General features: G+C 36.2%; 1 long non-coding RNA gene across 6 annotated transcripts in view; it reads right to left on the bottom strand.

The window, feature by feature from the left end:
- Window positions 1-14,144, bottom strand: part of LOC110345414 (uncharacterized) — a 36,062-nt gene that overhangs the window by 13,294 nt on the left and 8,624 nt on the right. For 4 of the 6 annotated variants that reach the window (XR_015439943.1, XR_015439942.1, XR_002388736.2 and 1 more), the window contains one exon: window positions 685-1,838. This is a non-coding gene — a long non-coding RNA (uncharacterized LOC110345414). The remainder of the gene's footprint in view (window positions 1-684; window positions 1,839-14,144) is intronic. The other 2 variants (XR_015439944.1, XR_002388737.2) reach the window with 2 other exon arrangements.

Genomic DNA, 14,144 nt, shown 5'->3' with positions numbered 1-14,144 from the left:
ATGGAACACACAAAATTGTCTTTACTTGCATATAATATCATGGAATATGCTGGAAAAATTAAGGTATTAACAAAAACCTAATGTAATTACTAAGACATTGTACCATAGAGTATATCCCTAGCTTAATATATAATAATATGCCATGTAATTATGTATCAGATATAAACAAATGGATTGGAAATTATAAACTTTACATCATATGTAGCCCTCAGTGACACAATTTTACAAACATTAAAATCCCATAAATTAAAAAGGATCTACACCAGATGTAATAAGCACAAGATAAAACTACAAAAATATAATAAAATATATTAGATGGACAAATATAAATAAAGCTATTCCACATGTTGGCAAAACGATAAGGCACATCTGTAAAATATTAGATGAATATTTCATATGAAAATTTTTATTTTGAATTTTCATCATTTGTACATCAGCACTTTTCTTATTTTATCAAAAATTCTAATTCATTATCATTTGAAGAAAATAATCAATAATAATAGTTTAATCACATCAAAAAGATTTTTTTTTAAAAAACCAACTTGCAATACCCCAAGCTCAGAGGCAGTAGAATAAGGGAATGAAGTGGCTGAAACATGAATTTCCCTACAATCCTATGGGCAAACATTTGAGGCAAAGAAACCACAAATAATCTTTTCAGTATAATAATAATGATATACTAACCTCAATTATTAATTTACTCAAAATTCCAAAGAATTGAAACCAAATTAACATTTTTGCTTGAAGAAATTGTTAAGGTCCAAAGAGCTTCCAGAAAATCCATCCTGTGGCCACCTTGGGGGAAACTAGATGAAATCAGAGAGATGCACTGGAAGAAACCATAGGTGGTTTGCTGACCTGCATCATAATTCTATGGATCTTTAGGCATATTTATGAGAAATGCAAAACTAGTCATTTACTTATAAACTTTTTTGCTTCTTCAGAGGTAAATCAATTCTCTATTCCTTTTTTTTTTTTTTTTTTGGTACCGGGGATTGAACTCAGGACCTTGTGCCTGTGAGGCAGGTGGTGGAACCACTGAGCTAAATCCCCGGCCCTCCATTCCATTTTTAACTGCAAAACTTACCCATCTCCAATAAATTTCCACCACCTAAGAGCACATTCAGACACTGAACTCACCAATGAATTAATAAACCAATCAACTTTCAGATTCATGGGACATTTAGGAGACACTGAGGATATAAATCATAATACCTGGTCTGCTGCTGAAAGAAAAAACAGGGAAGCCAACATATCAGTTTTACCCACACAGAAACCTCACATACGTGTCATGAGTCTCCCGTCAACTCTCCCGCTCCCTGAAAAGCATGGTGACTGAGCTGGCAAAGCCAGAGTGCTGGCCATGGTAAAGTCAATTCACTGGGACAAGACAGGATCCTTAAGTCCTGGCAGATGTCTCAGCCCTGCCCAGAGGGTTACCAAGGACCAAATGTGTACCAGTGAGAGTTCACATACAGGAACAAAGATTCCCCAACTGATCCAGGGAGGCCCAGATCCTGCCAAAGCTAGTTCTGTCCACTTCTAACCAGAAGTTACACGTCCACCACAAGACTTGCTCCTAGTGTGGGCCATTTGACCTTGAATAATCACCATTTTGAGGATTGAGAGTCTCCCAGGACCTTCCCATCCAGCCACACTCAGTAGCAGTCATAGAGCAAGTGAGGCCAAGCCAGGTTGGGAGTCTCGGCAGCACACTGGGAGCTTCTGACTTGAGTGCCTGACAGAGGATTCTATTCTCTGGCCAGTGTGGCTGACTGGATAGTTCATAAAACAGAAACTCTTCTTCACTGATACAAGGCTGCTCCATTTTCTGCCCACTGAGCCAAGAGGGAGAAGAAAAACAATACAATAGCTGCTTCAGTAAGACCCAAATGAAAGACTGTAGACAAACCCCTTCTCAGCCCAGGCTTCCTCCTTGAACACTGACTTGATCCAGCCTGTTGGATCACTGTATTGAGGAATATTTGCTCCTAGTTTTGCAGAGGTGCCTGTGTCTCCTTACCGGACTTATGGGCTCTTTCTTTTCTGTTGTCTTTGAAAATAGGATCACAACTGTGCCACTGAACTTTCAGAGTCAATGTCACATGGAGAGAATCACTAAACCCAAAGAAGAATCTCGATCCAGGCAAGAGAAGAACACAATGTAATAGAGGGAAAGGCCTAAGGTTGTCAGTGGGTAGAAAATTAAAGGAGACACTTAGTTTCATGGCACAGACTTCTCAAACCTTATCAACATTTTCATTAAATTAAATAAAATCATGCCAAAAAGGGAAATATGAATATGTAATAAATGAAAAAGCTGTTATAATATGGTGACAGTATTATGTTAAGGAATTAATGTGAAAGAAAAGGAATTATTTCTAATGTCTCAGACAGGAAAGTCACTTATTCCAAGATCACAAAGAATTCTAGAACTCTGAAGATTAATCTTAGGAGAAGGGCCAGAATAATATTTGCAATGTAGCCCCACCTTCAATCACTTCATGATGAGGTAGGAATAGCTAAGACCTTATCAGACTGAATTCTTTATAACATACTGTTCCTTTCTCACAGATTAAAAGTTTCTTCTCTCTTTCAACATATTAATTTCCCCAAGTAAAGTTCTCACCTGGTATCATGTGATGGTTAGACTTACTGTCAAATTTATTAGCCTGAAAGATGCTATTAGTAAATTATATGTCTGGGGTTGTCTGAGTAAGGCAAGGAGACATGACCTTAAATATTAACTCTGATCCAATACCCCTTCTTCTCACTCTTTCCCTACTAAAGAATCTCCACTGAAAGGTTGAAGAGTTGGCACTGGAAGCCTCAAGGAACTGGAGACCAACACCCAAAGGCAATAGCAGATACCAGAGCTCCTACATAGAACAGAGACTTCCTTTCTTCCCTATTTATTCCATCTTAGGTACAAGCTTATTGGTTGGTGCTAACACTATGCAGGGTGGGTTTTCTCTGCTTAGCTTGTGTCCCACAAGCCAGTCACTCACAGACACACCCAAAGCTTTACTAACTTGCTAGAGTTTCCTACTCATCAAGGGTATATCACAATTAATGACTACAAAAACCTAAATGTGTCTTTCTTTCTCTAAGCATTCCCTGCACAAACATTTTTCATATGTACAAATTCTGGTGTGAAGTCAGAAAATGTTTGCAAGTAAAACAGCAAACATTTTTCAGTAAAAGCCCTATGGCAATGTGAATCACCTCCACAAAAAACCAAACCCCCAAACCATCTGTACATGAGACACCTGCTTTCCCACACTCTGTAGCTTGTTATGGTCAAGAGTCCTTTATGTTGAACATAAATTTAAAGCATGAGAGTATTTTTTTCTTATGTAAAAGCAAAGGTGCCAAAAACTCATTTTTAAATAGCAAGATTTATAATAAAATATGAATTAAATGTGAATTGTCCACTTTTTCCTGAGCATTGGTTGCTTTCATGATTCCAGTTCAATATAGTCCCAAGCTGCTGTGTGCCTAATGACTGGCATGTTATGCTTATTTAACTTTTTTCTTTAACCCTACATCTCAATTGACCTATGTAGTTATTTCAATAATAAATGCTAAACATCCTAGAGGTTCCTCCCTCTTTCAAAAAGTACAACTTCCATACATTTGAATATTCCTGAGGCAGAACTGTATTCATCAGTTTAAATTGTCTATCTGAAGCAGTGTTAAAGGAAAGATGATAACATTTTAGGTTTACATTAAGGGCATACTTCTTGTGGCTATTCTAAATGGCCTGTCACAGGACAGGAAAAAATGAGAACACACATGGAATACTATATCGGGCTATATTCTATGGATTATGATGCAAGAGTTTCTAAGACTCTTTAAATCTATGAAAGAAAGAAGGAATAAGAAAATTAAGGAAGGAAGAAAGAAGAAACTAAACAACAGAGGAAAGTGAGGAAGAAGTGAGAGGAGCAAAAATGGAGAGAAAAGAAGGAAGAAAAATGGAGGCCATAGTGTCCCTATTAACTACATCTCTAGCCAAAATACTCTGAGGTAAGAGTTTTATGAGTAAGGCCTTTCTTATGTTGTTCTGATCCTTGTTCCTGAGGCTGAGTATGAGGATATTATGACTATTGTATGCAGGACTTTTGTGGAGTCTTTCTTATTTCTAAAATTGGTGTAGAAGTAAATGACAAAGGAAAATACAGAGTACTTTTACAAGCACAGTAAGGTTGATTGCTGGACATCTGCTGTCTTTCAGCAGAGTGGATCCTTCAAATGGCAGCCATCTGATGGCAGGAGAACACAATAACTACATAGACAATGAGATCTGACACATGATGATTAACATGCTTCAAAATAATTCAACATTCATTGCAAAATGTGGCAGAGACAATTTTGAGTTACATTTAGATACACATAAGAAAAGGGGCAAAATTATTATTGTCACCAAAATGCTGAAAATGAACAAATTTCTCTGAGTTACTGTTTCAGCACTGAGGTACAATACCCCATCACCCACAATTTAAAGGACAAAAGGTTTAGTTTATGTAGGTTATAATCCATAGTTGTCTGGCTCCAAGGCAGGGTGGCTTAGCAGAGGGTCATGGCATACAGAAAGCTTATACTTGGCAGGGTACTGGGAAGCAGCAAGCCATCAAGGGAGGAGGAATGATATATGTATACACCTTTCTAGGGCACACCTGCAGTAACCCACCTCTTCCCACCCGGCTTTACTTCCCAACATTATATACAGCTATAAACCCATTAATGTCTAATCCAGTCCCACACTCATGATCCAGTCACCTCTCAAAAGCTCTAACTATAAGTCCATGATGCTTTGGGAGAACACCTAGATTTAAACCTTAACAATATCTCAGGAAAAACTCCAAGATAGTCAGAGAGCTACTGCACAGAATGTAACACAGGGCATAAAAAGTGCATATAGGGGGGTTACCCAATAACCATGAAGAAGGGTTGAGTATAGCAAAAGCTGAAGAACATGCGATTAGCTTATGCCACATATGACACAGCAGTGGAGGCAGGACAGGTTGATAAACTTTGATTATCACACAGAACATAATTTTAGAGATGGAGAAAGCAGACAGTAGGTACATAAATGTGTGCAGTATACATTCACTGTAGACAGTACCCTCAATAGCAGATTCCCCAGCAGTGTGAACAAGTACATCAACAGGTGCAACACAATGAGCACTTGCAGGAGCTGCCACAGAAAAGCTAAGAAGCCAAAAATGATAAACCAAAATCAGGTCCAATAGCTCTAAACAAGCACTCCTGTTTTACCTTCTGGGATCCAGAACAGAATGAAGACACAATGGTGAAAACTCTGACTGTGACACAGCTCAAATAACAACTTAATTGTATGCTACTGAACAACTTGCTAGATCTTATAGTGCTTTTACATCTATTTAGAAATAAAGGTCATAACATTCACCATGTGAATGTTATTCACCATGTGAATGTTATTCACCATGTGAATGTTATTCACCATGGTGACAGAGTACATTAAGGGTTTAAACCAGGGTTTAGCAACTTACTGTGCTTTATTAACACTGACTACAGAAAAGTGCATGCATTTGGAGTTATTACTGATAGGAATGGAAAGAGGTATGCCAAATCTCATAGTGCACATATTCTAGGAAACATATATTTGAATATATTTATAAAATGTACTCCCCAAGAGTCCATCTGTTCTTGATATTTTAGAAAATACTGATTTACATTTATTTTATGTCTGTATGATTGTTATTCACTCCAGACATCAAACTTCCTGTTGCATGGGAAATGTAGGGAACTGAAAATGCTCCTACACATTTGCAAACACAGTTTCTATATTATCTAAAGCAAGGCAGTCACACTTTCAATGTCAAAATGGGCAATGTAATATGACTTTGTATTCCTGGGCAATCAGCATAAAATTGCAAATATATTTGAAATTTCTCAAGTACTAGAAACCATAATGTCAGACAGCTGTTAAGTTAAAATATTTAAATCACTAATACATAAGAAGTATGACTGAAGTTGCAAATTTTAACAAACTTCAAAACTGCATTGCAGCAATTATTTCTTCTAATATTGACACTATATATGAGACATATTTAGACTCTACAAAATAAAGAACAAGTAGGTAACTTAAAATAAATTTGGTAAGGTCATGAAATCTTTATATATATTATGATAAAATATAAATATTGTATTTACAAAATATAAAATTATAATAAGGAAAGGTCAGTATCACTCTCTTGCTTTCCACCTGGAGAAAGGTTTGAATTACTTTAAATATCTTTCCAAGCTACATATAAAACATTACTGTTTCCATCCCGTTTAGTAGATACTCATTTGCAGCTAGAATGAATTTGATTCAGTTTATGAGCTCATTCTTTCTTTTCAATTTGCATAGTTTAACATGCTTCAATTTTCATGGGCAACTACTAGAACAGTGACTATTTAACATCCGGGCAAAAGATGTTTACTGTATGATTTTTAAATGAATACAGACTTTGATGATTAAAAACACAGTGTATCCTAGTAAGCCTTTTGGCCAGAAGTACTTATGAAATTCAAGAATGCCAAAGCCACATTTCAGCAACAATAGCAGTTATAAGATTTAACTTTCTTTAGTTATGGAGCATTTGCTATACAATTTGTAGTCATATCCCTTAATATTAATTAATGCTTATATATACTAGAAGAGGGATACTGCCTGCTTCTTTTAAATCATGAACACATGACAAAATATACCAGAAAATATTTAAAATGACAAGCTGATGTATTTATACACTATTGTTATTATTAGCTGTTTGCAGTTCTACAAAACAGACGTTTAGAATCATGATTTAGTGTAGAGACTACTGGATGTGTCTGACCAAAAGTCCTTACTAAGGATTATGTGATCATGGAGCAGAAGGAGCTGTGGCCTTTGGAGAAGAAGGGAGAAGCTGTCACAGCGTACAGCTGATGCATTCTTGAGAACTGTTTCAGTTCAGCTCCATCATGGAGGAATTCTGTAATCTCAAACCTCCCATTAACAAGCCTAAGTAATAATACAAATTAGTTCTAAAATTTCTTCACAGGAGAGATCAACTTAAATATATAAGACCTGTTCTCTCTATTCTGACAGTTTAGGAATCCATCTTTTAATTCAATCCACTCCATTACAATGTCTTTCCTATGAGTCCTTTCATGATGTGATGACTTTGATTCACAGTCTGCGATTCAAATACCATGATTCATCATTTATTTGCCATTAAATATTTTATTCTTATGTTTTTTACAATTCAATAACTTTAAACAAAGTTTAATTTTCTGACCATACTTTCTTAAGAGCCAGAGGTTAATCAGAAAGGGCAATTATGCAGCACAGAGGAGGAGACTCCCGGGCTGATGTACCACTGCTCCCAGCACAAAGGAGGTGAGCCACACAGGCACAAGGAACCCCCCCCCCTTCAAAATGAGAAGACATGTAAACAAGCCTCAAAACCAGACTTCCAGATCATCTACAGCAACCCCAAAGGGAAACAAGATGGAACACTCTGATACTCAACCACCTGGACTCCCTGAACTGGCAATGAAAGAGGATCTGGAAAAAACAAAATCAGAAATAATTTCTCAGATAACAGCAAAGATTGTGCTCATAGTGAAAGACATGATTAATAAATCTAGAGTGGAGCTGAGGAACATGAAGGAATCCCAACATAGGAAACAAACGGAATCCATAACACAGATGCAAACAGATTTCCAGGAGATTAAAAACTCCATTGAAAGTCCATGCAGCAGAATGAGCCAATATGAGGACAGAATTTTAGATATAGAAGATAAGATTGCAATTAGTGACCAGGAAAAGAAAAACTACTTTAAAATTGTAAGGGACCACAAGAAATCATTCCAGCAGCTGCTAGACAATGCAAAGAATAACATAAGACTGATTGGAGTCAATGAAGAAACAGGAGAGAGTGCAGATGAAATTTAAAAATTGTTCACAGAATTGATGGCAGAAAACTTCCCAAGCAGGGGAAAGGAATGTGACATACAGATAAGTGAGCCATATAGGACTCCAACTAGTCTTGATAAAAAAAAATCTGCACTTGGGCGTATAATTGTTAAGATTCCAGAAACCCAACAGAAGAACAAAGTTCTACAGGCAGTTAAGAGAAAAGAAACAAATCACATACAAAGGGAAGCCCATCAGAATCACAGCAGACTTCTCAACACAAACCGTCAAGGCAAGAAGAGCTTGTAGTGACTTATTCCAAGCCCTAAAGGAAAACAGCCTCTAACCCAGATTGATGTACCCTGCAAAACTATCTTTCACAATTGATGGAGAAATAAGATACTTTCAGGACAAAGAGCACCTTAGGAACTTCAGGCATACCAAACCACCATTTCAAAAAATTTTAGACAATATCCTAGGAAAAGACAAGGAGGATCATAATCCCCAGGAAGCCCAGCAGAATGAATCCACTGGGTGCAACAAGAAATTAAATGCAAAGGGGCAGAATCCAACAAAAAGAAAAAGTCATGACAATGATAAGTCAATATGTATAAGGTATAACCATCAATGTTAATGGTCTCAATTCATCAATCAAAAGAAATAGACTGGCAGAATGGGTCAAGAAGCAAGATCCAACAATATGCTGCATACCAAAAACACATTTAATTCAAAAAGAAACTCATAGATTGAAAGTTAAAGGGTGGAAAACAATACTCCATATGATGGGTACCTGAAAAAAAGTAGGAGTAGCTATCCGCTTTGCAGATCAAATGGATTTCAAACCAACACTGATTAAAAGAGACAAAGGCCACTACATCCTTGTAAAGGGAACAATCCAAGAGGAAGAAATGACAATCATAAATACCTATGCAACAAACACTAGTGCACCCAACCATATAGAACATATTAACAGACATGAAATATCATATAAGCACTAATAAAATCATAGTGGGGCACCTCAACACCACACTGTCACAAATAGATAGATCAACTAAACAAAAAATAAGCAACAAACTACTAGAACTCAATCAAACTCCTGAAAAAATGAACTTAACAGATGTTTACAGAATGTTCCACCCCACAAAATCAGAATACACATTCTTTTCAGCGGCACATGGGTCGTTCTCCAAAACAGACCACATACTCACTCATAGAACATATTTAAGTAAGTGCAAAGGAATTGAAGTTATACCCTGTATATTATCAGACCACAGTGCGATGAAATTGGAGATCAACAGCAAAAGAAACCGCAAAAATTTCATAAACACATGAAAATTGAACAACATACTTCTGAATAACCAATGAGTCACAGAGGAAATTAAAGAAGAAATCGTACAGTTCCTTGAGTTAACTGACAATGACAATACAATATATTGGAATCTATGGGACACAATGAAAGTAGTCTTATGAGGGAAATTCATAACCCCTGTGTTTTCATATTAGGAAAACACAGTGAGCCCAATTAAACAACCTGATGCTGAACCTCAAGCTTCTGGAAAAAGAAGAGCAGGACAAACCCAAAGCTCAAATAGGGAGGAAATTATAAAGATCAGAACATAAATAAATGCAATGGAGACTAAGATAACAATATAAAAACTCAATGAAGCCAAGAGTTGGTTCTTCGAAAGAATAAACAAAATTGACAAACCCTTAGCCAACCTTATCAGAAACATGAAAGAAACGGCTAAAGTCCATGCACTTAGGAATGAAAAGGGTGAAATTACAACAGACCAAGCAGAAATCCAGAGGATCATCAATACCTACTTCCAGAACCTATATGCCAATAAGATGGAAAACACAGAATAGACAGATTCCTTGATAAGTATGAATTACCAAAGTTGAATGAAGAAGACCTAAAAATTCTAAACGACCCAATATCAATCAATGAAATTGAAAATGTAACTAAAAACTTACGAACTAAGAAAAGCTCATGTCCTGATGGCTTCACCACAGAATGCTACAAAACATTTAGAGAGGAACTACTGTCACTACTGTTTAAACTGTTCAATGAAATTGAAAGGGAAGCAATACTCCCAAATTCGTTCCTGGAAGCAAGTATCACCTTGATCCCCAAAGCAGAGAAAGACCCAACCAAAAAAGAGAACTATAGGCCAATCTCACTAATGAACATAGATGCAAAAATCCTTCATAAGATACTGGGAAATAGAATGCAGAAGATCATCAAGAAGATCATATACCCTGACCAATGGGATTCATCCCAGGGATGCAGGGATGATTCAACATGTGCAAATCAATCAGTGTAATAAACTACATCAATAGAATCAAGGACGAAAACCATATGATCATCTCAATAGATGCAGAAAAAGCATTTGACAAAATCCAACACGCATTTATGACAAAAATCCTACAAAAAATTGGCATAGACAGTCTCTACCTCAATCTGATAAAAGCTATCTATGAAAAACCAATAGCCAATATCATACTAAAAGGTCAAAAACTGAAATCCTTCACACTAAAATCAGGAACAAGAAAAGGATGTCCACTATCTCCACTCCTGTTCAATACAGTTTTGGAAACATTAGACACAGCAATTAGACAAGAGAGAGCAAGAAAAGGAATAAAGATAGGAAACGACGAAGTCAAATTGTCATTATTTGCAGATGACATGGTACTCTATATAGAAGACCCCAAGAACTCCACCAAAAGTCTTCTAGACTTAAAAACCAAATTCAGTCAAGTAGCTGGATACAAGGTCAACACACAAAAATCAATAGCTTTCCTCTACACAAACAACAGACTCACTGAGACAGAAATAGGGCAAACAATTCCTTTCACAATAGCATCCCCAAAACTGAAATACCTAGGAATCAACCTAACAAAAGAAATCAAAGACCTCTTCTTCGAAAACTATAGCACTCTGAAAAGAGAGATTGAAGATGATATCAGAAAATGGACAGACATCCCCTGCTCCTGGGTAGGAAGGATCAACATAGTGAAAATGGCCATACTTCCAAAACTACTATATAGATTTAATGCAATTCCAATTGAGATCCCAGCAGCATACTTCATAGACCTCGAGAAAACAATCCAAATATTCATTTGAAACAAGAAGAGACCCAGAATAGCAAAAGCAATTCTAGGTAACAGAGACATCGCAGGGGGTATTACAACCCCCAACTTGAAACTATAGTACAAAGCTACTGTGATTAAAGCAGCATGGTACTGGCAAAGAAACAGACCTGAGGACCAGTGGAACAGATTAGAAGATGTAGAAACAACTCCAGACACACTCAGCCATGTTACCTTTGACAAAGGAGCCAAACACCCTCAATGGAGGAAAGATAGCCTCTTTAATAAATGGTGCTGGTAGTATTGGGTTTCAACTTGCCAAAGACTAAAACTAGACCTGTATCTCTCATGCACTAAACTAACATCAAAATGGATTAAAGATCTAAATATTAAAACAGAAATGCTGAATCGGCTGTGAGAGGTTAGGTAGAACTCTTGAAGACATTGGTGTAGGAAAAAATTTTATGAACAAAACCTCAGTTGCCTGTGAACTAGCACAAAAAAATCAACAAGTGGGACCTCTTCTTACAAAAAAGCTTTTGCACAGCAAGAGAAACCACCAACAGAGTGAAGAGACAACCCACAATGCGGGAAAAAATGTTCACCTGCTGTTCCTCAGACAAAGGTCTACTATCTACAATCTATAAAGAACTTAAAAAAAAATCAGACCTCTCAAATTTAAAGACCCAATCCAAAAATGCACATCTGAAATGAACAGACATTTCTCAAAGAAGTAGAAATAGCTAATAAACATATGAAAAAATGTTCAACATCACTTGTCATTTGAGAGATGCAAATGAAAACCATGCTGAGATTCCACCTCTCCCCAGAAAGAATGGCTGCTATCATGAAATCAACCAATAACAAATGCTGGCAGGGCTGTGGGGAAAGAGGAACCCCACTCCACTGCTGGTGGGAGTGTAGACTGGTGCAACCACTGTGGAAATCAGTATGGAGATACCTCAAAGAACTAGGATTGGAAGTCCCATTTGACAGAGCTATTCCGCTTTTGGGTATCTTCCCTAAAGAATTATAAGAATCACACCACAGTGCTATATGTGCACCCATGTTCATAACTACACAATTCATGCTAAATAAAAGTTGGAAACAACCCAATCGCCCATCAACTGGAGAGTGGATAAAGACGTGGGTTTTTTTTTTATAAAATGGAGTATTACTCAGCCATAAAGAATGAGAAATTAGAGACATTTATAGCTAAATGGATGCACATTGAGGCCATACTCTTAAATAAATTAAATAGGACACACATCTGTAAATACTGAATAGTATCTCTAGTGTTAGAAACTGAACGTGTAAATAAGAACTAAAAGGTATAATAGATAATGTGAAATAGGAAGAAGAGGTGCAAAGGGGAAGGGGAAGTGAGAGAGGGAGGGGTAAAGAAACAAGGGAATGGAATTAATGTGAGATAAAGAAGAAATGGAAGCAAAGTCTTTGTAGATAGGGAGGGTTGGAGAGGTTGAAGGGAGGGCAGGGGAATGAGGAAAAAATAAGAAACAAGACGGATTATGTAAAGGTGCAAATTTCTAATTATGAATGTCATTATATTGTATACCTTAAATGCACCAATAAAATTAATTTTAAAAATAGATTTGTAGAATGCAGAGTGAATACTTCAGGTCCTGGGCTTTTTGTTATTAAATTCTTTATTACTGTGTCAATTTCCTTGTTTGTTATTGGGTGGTTAAGCATATTTATTTCTTGGGTTAATTTTTGGTAATTCATATATGTCTAGGAATCTGTCTTTTTCTTCAAACTTTAATTTGTTAGAATATAATTTTTCCAAGTATTCTATCTTCTGGATTTCAACAGTGTGTCTTGTGATTTCATCTTTTTCATTTCTTATTATAAATGTGAGTTTTTTCTCTATTTCTGTTGGCAAGTCAAGCTAAGGGCTTATCCATTGTACTTTTTCTTTCAAAGAATCAGCAGTTCAATTTGTTGGTCTCTTTTACTGGTTTTTTTCACTCTCAATTTCATTGATTTCTGCTCTCATCTTCATAATTTCCCTCTTTAATTTTGGTTTAGGGCTGGCTTCTTATTGTTTCTCAAGTATGCTGAGATTTTTCAATAGGTTATTTATTTGGGGCTACTATGTTTTCCTAACATGAGCATTGATTGTGATGAGTTTTCTTCTAAGAACTGCTTTCACAGTGTCCCAGAGGTTTTCGTGAGTTATATAATCATTGTCATTAACTTCTGGAAAAATTTTTCATTTCTTCTTTGGTTTCTTCTGTGATCCCCTGGTTCTTTAGGAATATGCTGGTAATTTTCCAGTAGATTTGTGTTGTCTGAAATTTCTTTTGTTCTTGATTTCTATTTTCATTGCACATTGGTCTGACAGCATGCATGGGGTAATTTCAATTCTTTTATATTTACTTAAGCAGGCTTTTGAACTAGTATGTGATCTATTTTGCAAAAGGATTATGTTCTGCTGAAAAGAATGTATATTCTATTGTACTGGGGTAGAACACTGTAAGTATCTATTAAGTACATATGTTCAATGGTGTGATTCATCTCTAATATTTCCTTATTGGTTTTTTTGTTTAGTTGATCTCTCTTTGTGAACATGGGGTATTAAAATTCCCTAAATATGATTATGTTAGTGTTTATCTTTTAATTTTAGCAGCTTTTATAAAGATAAGTGCTCCACTGTTTGGTGCCTATATCTTTATCAATGCTATCTCATTGGATTGTTCCTTTAACTAGTATGTACTGACCTTCTTTGTCTCTTCTAATAAGTTTTAGCTTGAAGTTTACCATGTCTGATATCAGAATTACTATTCCTGTTTTGGGGGTATGGTGCATAAAATATTGTTTTCCAATCTTTAATTTTTCATCCATGAATATCTTTTTGGATTAGATGAGTTTTTGAAAGCAAAAGATTGTTGGATTCTGCTTTTGATCCAGTCTGCCAATTTCCATCTTTTAATTAGAGAGCTGAGAGTGTTTACACTGGGAGATATGACTGAGATGTGATGATTATTTACTATCATCATCTTTTTTATCTATTGGCAAATCCTGGGGTTTTTTTCTTGACCTTTTCTATTGCTGTTACTCATTGACCTCACTAGTCTCCCTGTGCTTTTAGCTGTGTCAATTTCAT

The sequence above is a fragment of the Heterocephalus glaber genome, unplaced genomic scaffold (assembly GCF_053883595.1).
Source record: "Heterocephalus glaber isolate CG9 unplaced genomic scaffold, H.glaber_assembly_v1.0 deba00001481, whole genome shotgun sequence".
Classification (NCBI taxonomy): Eukaryota; Metazoa; Chordata; class Mammalia; order Rodentia; family Bathyergidae; genus Heterocephalus; species Heterocephalus glaber.
This window is presented reverse-complemented; position numbering and strand designations above follow the sequence as displayed.